The 13,337-nt window shown below is 38.5% G+C and overlaps 1 protein-coding gene across 7 annotated transcripts in view; it reads left to right on the top strand.

Moving 5' to 3' along the window:
- Positions 1-1,588, top strand: part of TBC1D19 (TBC1 domain family member 19) — a 187,668-nt gene extending 186,080 nt beyond the window's left edge. For 5 of the 7 annotated variants that reach the window (XR_002823880.1, XR_002823877.1, XR_002823881.1 and 2 more), the window contains one exon: positions 1,474-1,580. The gene's annotated coding sequence lies outside the window, so the exon portion shown is untranslated. Of the gene's footprint in view, positions 1-1,473 lie in introns of all 7 variants that reach the window. The other 2 variants (XR_002823879.1, XM_023730229.1) reach the window with 2 other exon arrangements.
- Positions 1,589-13,337: the final 11,749 nt, after the last annotated feature.

Genomic DNA, 13,337 nt, shown 5'->3' with positions numbered 1-13,337 from the left:
AATTAGAGGAGTGGTTTTTTGTTGTTGTTGTTTTGTTTTTTACTTTTTTTCATTCAAAGACACAACTATGACCTTACACGGCTAAAGTCTATGTTCTAGACATACTAAACTACCTGAAGTTGCTTGAACACATGATATGTCTGTCTCCTTTGGCCCTTTGTTTATACAAGTCCCTCTGATTGGAATGCCTTCTCTTCCCTCTTTACCTAACTCTTACTTATACCTCAAAACCTAACTCAGGCGTTATATCATCAGGGAAGACTGCGCATCTATGAGTCCTCCTCATACCTTAAATAGTCATAAGCTGTATCATAATCATGTGTTAGCTTGTCTTTCTCTTACACTAGACTGTGAGCTCCTTGATGGCAGTAACAGTTTTCTTTTTCAGCTTTATATCTCTAGAACCTAGTATAGTTCATGCCCCATAGTGTTGTTGTGGTTAGGTGCCGTTGAGTTTGTTCCAACTCATACTGAACCTGCGTACAACAAAACAAAACAAAACGCTGCCTGGTCCTGTGCCAGCCTCACAATTGTTGCTATGTTTGAGCCCATTGTTGTAGCCACTGTGCCAGTCCATCTCATTGGGGATCTTCTTTTTCGCTGACCCTGTAATTTACCAAACATGTTCTTCTCCAGGGATCGGTCCCTCCTGATAACATGTCTAAAGTAGGTGAGAGAAAGTCTCGCCATCCTTGCTTCTAAGGAACATTTTGGCTGTACTTCTTCCAAGACAGATTTGTTTGTTCTTCTGACAGTCCGTGATATATCCAATATTCTTCAACACCATAATTCAAATGCATCAATTCTTCTTCGTTCTACTATTGCCCATAATAGGTGTTAATAAATGTTTATTAAATGAAATGAATGAATGAACTCATCTTATTCACTCATTTTACTGATGAAACTCACTCAGTTCAGAGTAATTATTTATCCGGTGTCACATAGCTGTTTTACCCACAAAATTAATTTGTAGAATTGTCTGTGGAAGTGCAAAGGAGAGAGAGAAATGTAAAAGTTTACCTCTCTCCGTTTTTTTTTTTTCATTTAAATCAAGTTTATTAAGGTATAGTTTACATACAATAAAATGCACATGTTTAAAGTGTACAGTTTGATGAGGTTTGGTAAATTAACCACCACCACAATCAAGGTGTAGGACATTTCCATCACCCCAAACGCTTCCCTTTGTGTTCCTTCCCATTCAATACCCCACACACACATTCACCCTAGGCAACCACTGATCTGATTACTGTCTATAAAAAATTAATTTTATCTTTTCTAGACTTTCATGTAAATGGAATCATACAGTATGTACTCTTCTTTCTGGCTTTTGCTCAGCATGATATTTTTGAGATTCATCCATGTTATGTGATCAGCAGTTCATTCCTTTTTATTACTGAATAGTATTTCATCATATGAATATTTTACCATTTGTTTGTCTTTTCATCTGTTGATGGACATCTGTATTGTTTCCAGATTTGGAGTATTATGGATGAAGCTACTGTAAAAATTTATGTACAAGCCTTTTTGTGGCCATATATCTTCATTTATCTTGGGTAAATACCTGGGAGTAGAATTTCTGGATCATATGGTAAGCATATGTTTAACTTTCTAAGAATCCTTTTAATTGTTTTCTGAAGTGGTTGTACTAGTTTACATTCCCACCTGCAATGTGTAAGAGTTGCAGTTGTTCCAGATTCTCACCAACACTTGGTATTATCATGTTGGTGGTGGTGGTGGTGGGTACCGTTGAGTCAATTCCAACGCATAGCGACCCCATGTGACAGAGTAGAACTGCCGCATAGGATTTTCTTGGCTATAAATCTTTATGGAAGCAAATTGCCAAGTTTTTCTCCCATGGAGCCCCTGAGTGGGTTCGAACTGCCAACCTTTCTGTTAGCAGCGGAGTTCTTAGCTGTTGTGCCACCGGGCTTCTTACTATCATGTTAGTCATTCTAATGGTTTTAATTTTCATTTCCCTAATTACTAATTATGTTAAGCATATTTTCATGCTTATTTGCCATTTCTCTTTATTATTTTGAAAAGTGTTAAAATCTTTTTACCCATTTTTAATAGATTATCTTCTTCTTATTGAGTTGCAAGAATTCTTTATTCTGGATACAGTTCATGGTTTGAAAAATTTTTTCCTGGTCTGTGGCCTTTTTTTATTTTCTTAACTGTCTTAAAAGGACAAAAGTTTTAATTTTGATGAAATCCAATTTATTCGTTTTTTTCTCTTATGGTTCATGTTCTTTGTGTCCTAAGAAATCTTTGCACAACCCAAGGTAACAGAGATTTTTTCCTGTGTTTTCTTCTAGAAACTTGATAGTTTTAGCTTTTACATTTAGGCCTGTGATCCATTTTTTAGTAAATTTTTTTGTATGGTGAAAATTAAGGATTGAGGCTCATGTTTAGCACCATTTGTTGAAAAGACTATCTTTTTACTTTTATGTCAGCATCTTTGTTTAAAATCAACTGATCATATATGTGTGAACTGATTTCTGGACTCCCTATTCTGTTCTACTGATTTATATCTTTATTCCAATCCCACACTATCTAGGTTTCTCTCTCTTTTTTTTTAATTGTACTTTAGGTGAAGGTTTACAGAACAAATAGTTTCTCATTAAACAGTGAGTATACATATTGTTTTATTACATTGGTTAACAACCCCACGACGTGTCAATACTCTCCCTTCTTGACCTTGTTTTTTTTTTTTGGTGAAAATACATAGCCAAAGATACACCATTTTAAAAATCTCTGCATGCACAATTCAGTGACATCGATTATGTTCTTCCAGTTGTTCTGCTATTCTCACTTTAGATGAAGGTTTACAGAACAAAATAGTTTCTCATTAAACAGTACACATGTTACCCTATGACAATGGTTAACAACCCCACTACATGTCAACAGTGTCCTTATTCAACCTTGGGTTTCCTATCACCAGCTTTCCTGTCCCCTTCTGCCTTCTAGTCCTTGTCCCTGGACTGCTGTGCCTCATTAGTCCCGTTTGGTTTTGTGGGGCTGTCCAGTCTCCTGCTGAATGGTAAACCTCGGCAGTGACTTCAGCACTGAGCTAAAAGGACGTCGGGGGCCCATACTCTCGGGGTTTCTCCAGTCTCTTTCAGACCAGTAAATCTGGTCTTTTGTGTGTGTGTGTTAGAATTTTGTTCTACATCCCTCTCCAGCTCTATCCAGAACCCTCTGTTGTGATCCCAGTCAGAGCAGTCGGTGGTAGCCGGGCACGATCTAGCTGTACTTGACTCAGTCTGGTAGAGGCCTTGGTAGCTGTGGTCCTTTAGTCCTCTGGACTAATCTTTTCCTTGTATCCTATTTTCTTCATTCTCCCTTGCTCCTGAAGGGGTGATACCAGTGGAGTATCTTAGATGGCTGCTCACAGGCTTTTAAGACCCCAGACGCTACTCACCAAGGTAGAACGTAAAACATTGTCTTTATAGGTTTCTTTACCTTCATAGTAAGTCTTGAAATCAGGTACTCTAAGGCAACTTTGTTCTTCTTTGTCAGAATTATTTTGGCTATTCTAGGTTCTTTGCGTTTTCTAAATAATTTTTAGAATCAGCTTGTCAATTTGTCCAAAAAACAAAAAAAGAAGGAAAGAAAAGAAAAAGCCTGATGGGGTTTTTTATTAGGATAGCATTGCATCTATATATCAGGTTGGGGACAACTGATATCTTAGCAGTACTGAGTCTTAGAATCCATATATCTTTCCATTTATTTAGGCCTTCTTTAATTTCACTCAGTAATGTTTTATATTTTCTGTGTATTGTTCTTGCTCATATCTTTAAAAATTCCTATTTTACATTTTTGATGCTATTGTAAATGGTATTTTTTAGTTTCAATTTCCAATGGTTTGTTGTTAATATATAGAAATACAATTGACTTTTTTATATTGATCTTGTATCTTGAGACCTTGCTTAACTTACTACTTCTAGTAGCTTTTTTTGTAGCTTCCTTAGGATTTTCTTCATACATAGTATGTCATCCTTAAGTGAAGACAGTTTTACTTCTTCCTTTCAAATCTGTATGCCTTTTATTTCTTCTTTTGCCCTTATTCAATGTCTAGAACCTGCAATAGAATGTTGAACAGAAGTGTTGCAGCTTACCTGATTTTATATTTAATGTAATTCTTTCTAGATTAAGTGCAACAAATATTTTTAAATACATACCAATATGATTGTTTGGCCCATTAAGGAATAAAATAGTTGAGAGAGTGAAATAGATTTAGAATGAGGTAGGGAGAGATATTGATAGACAGTAAAGATAAATTTGGTAAATTTTTTATTGCTAATCATCTAAGTGGTTGCTTCAAATCATCCTTTTAACTTAGGCAGTTGGGTTCAGGTATTATCGATGCTTTTGTCATATTAATTAAATAATTGTTTTTGTATTACTTCTTCAACTATTCTTTATCCTTAAAACTTTTTTCTAAGATATGTGGTGTGCATGTATTTATTCAACACAAACAGTAAATGCTTATTCTAAGCAAGGTACTCTATTGGGTATTTAGTGTTTATGTGTATTTATGTGTTTGCATTTCAGTAACAAATGTGATTAGAAACAGTACTCCTCCTGGAAATAGTCCTAGCACCTCTTTTTCAAAGTAATGGGGTGCTATCCCTCCTATAGTAGGCATAGTAATGACTCCCTGAAGTTGTCCATGTCCTAATCCCTAAAGTCTGTGAATATGTCATGGTAAAAGGCACTTTGCTGATATGATTAAGTTAAGGATCTTGAGATGGGGTGATTATTCTGGAATATCATCTATGCCCAGTGTAAGGACAAGAGTCCTTATCAGTGAAAGAGGAGGCAGGAAGGTCAGTCGGAGAGACACTTGAAGATGCTCTGCTGCTGGCTTTGAAAAGGGGCCGTGAGCCAAGGAATATAGGTCTCTGTTTGTTGTAGTTTGCCATCAAGTTGATTCCAACTCATAGCAACCCTGTATGACAGAGTAGAACTGCCCATAGGGTTTTTTAGGCTATAGTCTTTGCGGGAGCAAATCGCCAGTTCTTTTCTCCCGCAGAGCCGCTGGGTGTGTTTGAACCACTGACCTTTCAGTCATCAGCCAAGCACTTAACCATTGCGCCACCAGGACTGCTCGCAAGAGGTCTCTAGTAGCTAGCAAAGGTAAGGAAATGGATTATTTTCTGGAGCCTCCAGAAAGAGTGCAGCCCTGCTGACACCTCAATTTTAGGACTTCTGACCTCCAAAATTATAATAAATTTGCATTGTTTTAAGTCACTAAGTTTGTAGTAATTTGTTACAGCAACAATAGAAAACTGATACACCACCTCTCAAGTAAATTGGGCTTACATATTACCTCTAACATGCGACAGTGACAAGTTCACATTGCTTTAATTCCCTTACCTATAAATAGATGAGTCTACCTGTCTGGTTTCTATGACAAGGTTTTTATAATTATTAAATGAGATAATATATGTAAAAAAATTTTTTTAACTCTCTTACCCTTCACCAAAGTTACCACTTATTTATTGTCCAGTTAGTGTTTTTCTAAAATATGTAACAGTATTTTGAAGACTACCTTCTGCTGCTCTGGTGCTGACTGCAGGAAGTTGGGCATTTACAAGTCCAGTGTGATGGAGGAGGAGGTGTTGGGGGAAAAAGTGTTGCCTGCTCCTAATGCTTCCTTCCATGTGGAGGGAGCTCGCTGGTATCACACTCCTGACCTGTACCTGCCCCTTACGTGGTCCTCCTCTGGAGAGGAGTGACTTATGTTGTTGATGAGTTCGGATAAGAGGGTAGGCATTTAAAACAAAACTCTTTCTTTCATCTTTCTCTTGGGATCCAGCAGCCCACAGCAGATATACATTCTGCACTGCACAGTTTTACAAAGACAGCACCCCAAGGTAGGGGAGAGAGTAGGGGTGCTGCAGTTTTCAGTGCTGCCAGTGACTGAATGCATAAATCTGAGGCTCAGTTTTTAAAAACCCATCCTTCTTGAAAAACTAAGCCACAGTCCCTAGGATTAGCTTTATCAGTAACCAAGATGATACATCATCTGCTTTCATCTACCTATGTTTTAATCTTAATCTCTCAAGTAGTGCAGAACTCAGGCAAGAAGAAGAGGTTCTATTTATTGGACTTCCAAACCTTATGCAATAGGGGCAAAGAAGTTGATAGTGTCTGCAAGAAAGAAACTAATGATGGGTCATGCGATATAAGGTAGAAAGAGAAAAGAAATGAAGGGGAAGGAGAGTTGGTGATGGATATAAAGAGGGATGGATAGATGGAAAGTCACAACAAAAAAGTAAAAGCACTTTTGAAGGGTGGATACTTCAGTAAGTAACTCGGAAGGTTAATATTTATGGTCAGAATGAGATATTTGCATTTAAAACTTTGGAGGTGGTACCATTTTTGTTGATATCAAGTTCTAAGGTAAGATGGATAGCTGAAGTAGAGTTGTTGTTGTTGTTGTTAGGTGCCATTGAGTCGGTTTTGACTCACAGCATCCTATGTACAACAGAACAAAACTCTGCCCAGTCCTGCGCCATCCTTACAATCGTTGCTATGTTTGAGCCCATTTTTGCAGCCACTATGTCAATCCATCTTGTTGAGGGTTTTCCTCTTTTTCACTGACCCTCTACTTTACCAAGCAGGATATTCTTCTCCAGGGACTAGCCCCTCCTCATAATATGTCCAAAAGTACGTAAGACAAAGTCTCACCATCCTCTCATAATGAGCATTCTGGCTGTACTTCTTCCAAAACAGATTTGTTCATTCTTCTGGCAGTCCATGGTATATTCAGTATTCTTTGCCAACACCATAATTCAAAGGCATCAATTCTTCTTCAGTCTTCCTTATTCACTGTCTAACTTTCACATGCATATGAAGTGATTGAAAATACCCTGGCTTGGGTCAGGCAGACCTTAGTCCTCAGAGTGACATCTTCGCTTTTTAACTCTTTAAAGAGGTCTTTTATAGCAGATATGCCCAATACTGTACATTGTTTGATTTCTTTACTGCTGCTTCCATAGTGTTGATTGCAAATCCAAGTAAAATGAAATCCTTGACAACTCAATATTTTCTCCCTTTATCATGATGTTATGCATTGGTCCAGTTGTGAAGATTTTTGTTTTCTTTATGTTGAGGTGTAATCCGTACTGAAGGCTGTAGTCTTTGATCTTCTTCAGTAAGTGCTTCAAGTCCTCTTTGCTTTCAGAGTTAGAGATCGTTGAAAATATGTAGAAGTCAAGAAACTGAGAGTCTGTGGTGTTGATGAATCATCAGCATGCATATTGAAGTCACCAAAAAAGATGGCAGGAGTAGGGCCAAGGAAGAAAACTGAGTTGCAAGCTAGTTTCTTCCATGAATGAGAAGGAAAGACCCACTAGTAGATGACAGCAACATGGAAGGAGACGAGTAATAATAAGCAGATGATGGTGTGAGCCTCAAAGGGTTTGCAAGAGGGAAGGAGGAGTAACACCCTAAAATTGTCATTGAGAGTAAGGTGTACATCTCTTCTTGGTGCTGAAGCACTTTGGGTATTAGAGAGAAAAACATCATCTGTTTGGAAGGAAGGGCTGCAGAGAAACCATGCCCCCAGGATACTGCCAGCTTTTAGTTAAGTAAGGAGGCGAATAGAAGCTTCAGAGAAGAGGGTGAAGAAATGGGAGTTTTATTGATTAAACATTGGGAATTGTGAATTCCAAGAAGCAGAGGGAAATGATTTACAAGGGACAGGAGTGGAATGGGGTGGGAAGACAGTTAAGGTAACAGTTGGACTGCAGAGATTGGGATTCTGATGGGTAATGAGATAAACAGGGATGTGTGGATGGTCTGACCCTCTCGTAGAGGTGACTGAGCAGTCAATTCTACTGCAGTGGTCCAGGTCATTCTCTCTGTGGTGGGGTAACTGCTCTGTGAAGCAGCCTGAGGTGGATGCAGTCTAATTAAAGTCAGCTGCTGCTTCAGGCAGCATGAGTTGTGATCATCTATACTTTAGCACTGCGACTAGTAATGGTGATTTAGCTATTTTTTATCACCCATTTAATTTGGTTCTCTGTATTTTGGCTTCTGCCTGTTCACTATTTCTACTTCCTCAAGGTTTAGGGAGAGACTATTTTAATTATTCAGACTAAAGGAGCTTCCTTTATGAATGAGATCACTGCAAAAGTTTTCTTGAAATAGAAAGCATTAAGTTACTTTTAAAATGCAACTTAATTTGCACCTGTAGTATGCACAGTATACTACCAAAGTCTTGGGTGATACACTGATCCATGGAGAACTCCATGTGTGAGAGAGAGAGAAAGAGAATGAATGAATAAGAATGTCAGAGGTCTGTCTTTATAGGAAGAAATAGGCAGGTTTTCCCTTTCCTTCTGTCACTTTTCAAAGGACTGTGCCTACCTTACCCTCAAAGAAGAACATATGCATTTTGTGTGTGTGTTATGGGCTTCTTGTCCTATTTTAAGAGAGAAAGGGCTGTTATGGATTGAATTATGGTATAAATCCTAACCCCTATATCTGTGGTTATAATCCCATTTGGGAATGGATTTTCTTTGTTAGGTCAATGAAGCAGTGTTACTGTAGGGTGTGTTTTAAGTCAGTCTCTTCTGAGATATAGAAGAGCAGATTAAGCAAACGCAGAGGGGAAGATGGAGGGAAAAATACATGCCACATGATCACCAAGGAACCTAGGAATAGAAGCTAAAAATAGACAAGGACCTTCCCATATAGCCAACAGAGAGAGATATCCCCTAGAACCAGCACCCTGAATTTGGACTTCTGGCCTCCTAAATTGTGAGAAAATAAATTTCTGTTCGTTAAAGCCATCCACTTGTGGTATTTCTGTTATGGCAGCACTAGATAACTAAGACAAGGTCTGAATGAGTATTTCATGTGTGAGGACCTACCAAAAATGGGAAGACCTAAATACATACACAGGAAGGAAGATTTGGGTCTGAAGATGGACTGATAAGACCCTATCCTAGAATGGTCTGCAATTCTGGCAGAGGCCTGGGTAATGTCAGACTAGTGACCCAGTACAGGATTGTTGCAAGGGATGTTTTAAGAGGGACAGGAACTGCCCTGGACAAAAGGCCAACCTAGCAGTTTGGCCCTCAAGACAAGGCCAGTGGTCTCATCAAGGGAGTAGGAAAAGCTTTCCTGAACTTCTAGACCTTTCTTACCGATATAAATATCCAACCATTGTGTGAGGATACCTCCCAGCAATACCATCATAGTTCTGTTCACCTCTAAGAAACAACCAGTCAGCTATTCCATGTGAGGAAACTGGTTGGGAGTGGATGGGAAGAGTTCCTATAGCTGTACTGTGGAGAAACGGAAATATTAGTAACCTTTGTGCTGGAGACAGAAGTGAATAGTCACTGCTGTTACAAATATTTTTACACTATTCCCATGTTTTTTGTTTATAGTCATGGTACTTTAATCCCAGTTCTACCATTTGCTAGCTGTGTGACCATGGTAAAAATTATTAACCTTTATAAGCCTTAATTTCTCTGTCTATAAAATGCTAATCAGTACCAAATAGAGTTAGTAACTGTATCAGTCAAGATTCTCCAGGGAAAATTTATTTTAAAAAATAGGCTCACATGATTATGGGGGCTGGCAAGTCTAAAATCTGTAGGGCAGACCAGCAGACTGGGAAATCAGGCGGGGTTTTTATGTTATGCTTTTGAAGCAGAATTCCTTCTTCCCTGGGAAACCTCAGGTTTTGCTCCTAAAACCTTCAGCTGATTAGATGATTGTAAGTGTTAATCAATATCTGCAGAACACTTTGACAGCAACATCTAGACCAACCAACTGGGCACAATAGCCTACCCAAGTTGACATATTAAAATTAACCATCACAGTTACTCAAAAGATTAAATGAGATAATGCGTATAAAACACTAAGCACTAGATACTACAACTACAAAGAAAAAAAACTGTTCTTGCCTTCAAGGCATGTACAATTTTACAGGTACATACCAAAAAAAAAAACAAACCTGTTGCTGTCGAGTCGATTCCGACTCATAGCGACCCTATAGGATAGAGTAGAACTGCCCGATAGAGTTTCCAAGGAGTGCCTGGTGAATAAAAACTGCTGACCTTTTGGTTAGCAACTGTAGCTCTTAACCACTCCGCCACCAGGGTTTCCTTACAGGTACATAGTTATGCAAAGAGTAGCAGGCCCAGAACATAGACTCCATCCAAAGTACTCTGCCTTTTTTAGGTTTTCATTATCAATTGTTGTTGTTAGATCCCACTGAGTCGGTCCCCACTCATAGTAACCCTATGTACAACAGAACAAAACACTGCCGGTTCCTGTACCAGCCTCACAATCCTTGTTATGCTTGAGCCCATGCAGCCACTGTGTCAATCCATCCCTTGAGGGTCTTCCTCTTTTCCGCTGACCCTCTATTTTACGTACCATGATGTCCCCTAGGGACTGGTCCCTCATGTCCAAAGTATTTGGGATGAAGTCTGGCCATCTTAGCTTCTAAGCATTCTGGCTGTACTTCTTCGAAAACAGATTTGTTCATTCTTCTGGCAGTCCAAGGTATATTCAATATTCTTTGCCAACACCACAATTCTAAGACATCAGTTCTTCGGTCTTCCTTATTCATTGTCCAGCATTCACATGCATTTGAGACCATTGAAAATACCCTGGCTTGGGTCAGGTGCACCTTAGTCCTCAGAGTGACATCTTTTTAACACTTTAAAGAGGTTTTTTTGCAGCAGATTTGCCCAAACCAATATGTCATTTGATTTCTTGACTGCTGCTTCCATGGATGTTGATTGTGGATCCAAGAAAAATAAAATCCTTGACAACTTCAATATTTTCTCCATTTATCATGTTTGCTTATTGGTCTAGTTTTGAAGATTTTTGTTTTCTTCATGTTGAGGTTGTATCTCTGCATAGTGCAGGTTGTTAATGCATCTTCCTCCAATCCTAATGCCCTGTTCTTCTTTATATAGTCCGGCTTTTAGATTATTAGCTAAGCATACAGATTGAATAAGTATGGTGAAAGGATACAACCCTGATGCACTCCTTTTCTAATTTTAAACCACTAAGTATCCCCTTGTTCTGTTTGAATGACTGTCTCTTGGTCTATGTATAGGATCCGCATGAGCACAATTAAGTTCTGTAATTCCCATTCTTCACGTTATCCATAATTTATTATGATCCACCCAGTTGAATGCCTTTGCATAATCAGTAAAACACAAGTAAACCTCTTTCTAGAATTCTCTGTTTTCAGCCAAGATCCATCTGACAACAATGATATCCCTCATTCCATGTCCTCTTCTGAATCTGGCTTGTATTTCTGGCAATTCCCTGTCGATGTACTGCTGCAACCGATTTTTAATTTCAACAAAATTTTACTTGCAGGTAATAGTAATGATATTGTTCAATAATTTCCACATTCTGTTGGATCACCTTTCTTTGAATGGGCACAAATGTAGATCTCTTCCAGTCAGTTGGCCAGTTAGCTGTCTTCCAGATTTCTTGGCATAGACGAGTTAATGCTTCCAGCATTGCATTTGTTTGTTGAAACATCTCAATTGGTATTCCATCAATTCCTGGAGCCATGTTTTTCACTGATGCTGTCAGTGTACCTTGGACTTCTTCCTTCAGTACCATTCATTCTTGATCATATGCTACCTCCTGAAATGGTTGAATGTTGACTAATACATTTTGGTACAGTGACTATGTGTATTCCTTCCATCTTCTTTTTATGCCTTCTGGTTATTCAGTATTTTCCCCATAGCATCCTTCAATATTGAAACTCAAGGCTTGAAATGTTTCTTCATTTCTTGCAGCTTGAGAAATGCCAAGCATGTTCTTCCCTTTTGGTTTTCTAACTCCAGGTCTTTGCACATGTCATTATAATGCTTTACTTTGTGTCCTTGAGCTGACCTTTGAAATCTTCTGTTAAGCTCTTTTACTTCATGATTTCTTCCTTTCGTTTTAGCTACTCTACATTCAACAGCAAGTTTCAGAGTCTCTTCTGACATCCATTTTGATCTTTTCTTTCCTGTCTTTTTAATGACCTCTTGCTTTCTTCATGTATGATGTCCTTGATGTCATTTGACAGCTCATCTGTTCTTCAGTCCTTAATGTTTGACGCATCAAATCTATTCTTGAGATGGTCTCTAAATTCAGGTGGGGTATACTCAAGGTCGTATTTTGGCTTTCATGAATTCATTCTAATTTTCTTCAGTTTCAGCTTGAACTTGTGTATGAGCAATTGATGATCTGTTCTGCAGTCGGCTCCTGGCCTTTTTCTGACTGATGATACTGAGTTTTCCAAAGTCTCTTTCCACAGATGTAGTCGATTTGATTCCTGTGTTTTCCATCCTGTGAGGTCCAGGTGTATAGTAGCCATTTAAGTTGTTGAAAAAAGGTATTTGCAATGAAGAAATCGTTTATCTCGCAAAATTCTATCATGCAATCTCCAGCACCGTTTCTACCAGCAAGGCCATATTTTTCCATCTACCAATCCTTTTTTTTCATTCCATTTACCAGTAATTATCAGTGCATCTTGATTGCATGTTTGATCAATTTCAGACTGCAGAAATTGGTAAAAAAAATCTTCAATTTATTCATCATTAGTGGTTGGTGCATAAATTTGAATAATAGGCATATTAACTGGTCTTCCTTGTAGGCGTACAGATATTATCCTATCACTGACAGCATTGTACTTCAGGATAGATCTTGAAATGTTCTTTTTGACGATGAATGAGACACTGTTCCTCGTCAATTTGTCATTGCCGGCATAGTAAACCATTTTTTCTGATTCATAATGGCCAATACCAGTGTATTTCAGCTCACTAATGCCTAGGATATCGATCTTTATGCATTCCATTTCGTTTTTGATGACTTCCAATTTTCCTAGATTCATATTTCATACATTCCATGTTCCAATTATTAATGGCTGTTCTCAGCTGTTTCTTCTCGTTTTGAATCAAGCCAGATCAGCAAATGAAGGTCTGGAAAGGTTGACTTCATCCATGTCATTAAAGTCAACTTTACTTTGAGCAGGCAGCTTTTCCCCAGTCATGTTTTGAGTGCCTTCCAACCTGAGGGCCTCATCTTCCAGACAGTGTTCTGCTGCTATTCATAAAGTTTTCACTCACCATTTTTTTTAGAAATAGATCATGAGGTTCTTCTTCCTAGTCTGTCTCAGTTTGATAGCTCCGCTGAAACCTGTCCACCATGGGTGACCCTGCTGGTATTTGAAATACCAGTGGCATAGCTTCCAGCATCACCACAACATGCAAGCCACCACAGAACAACCCAGAGCACATTTTCAATATATGTTATACCCTCTCCTGTTTAACCCTTGTTTAGTCTTAGTTTGG

Source organism: Trichechus manatus, unplaced genomic scaffold (genome assembly GCF_000243295.1).
Source record: "Trichechus manatus latirostris isolate Lorelei unplaced genomic scaffold, TriManLat1.0 scaffold00034, whole genome shotgun sequence".
Lineage (NCBI taxonomy): Eukaryota > Metazoa > Chordata > Mammalia > Sirenia > Trichechidae > Trichechus > Trichechus manatus.
The sequence above is the reverse complement of the archived record's forward strand: the minus strand, read 5'-3'. Positions and strand labels throughout refer to the sequence as shown.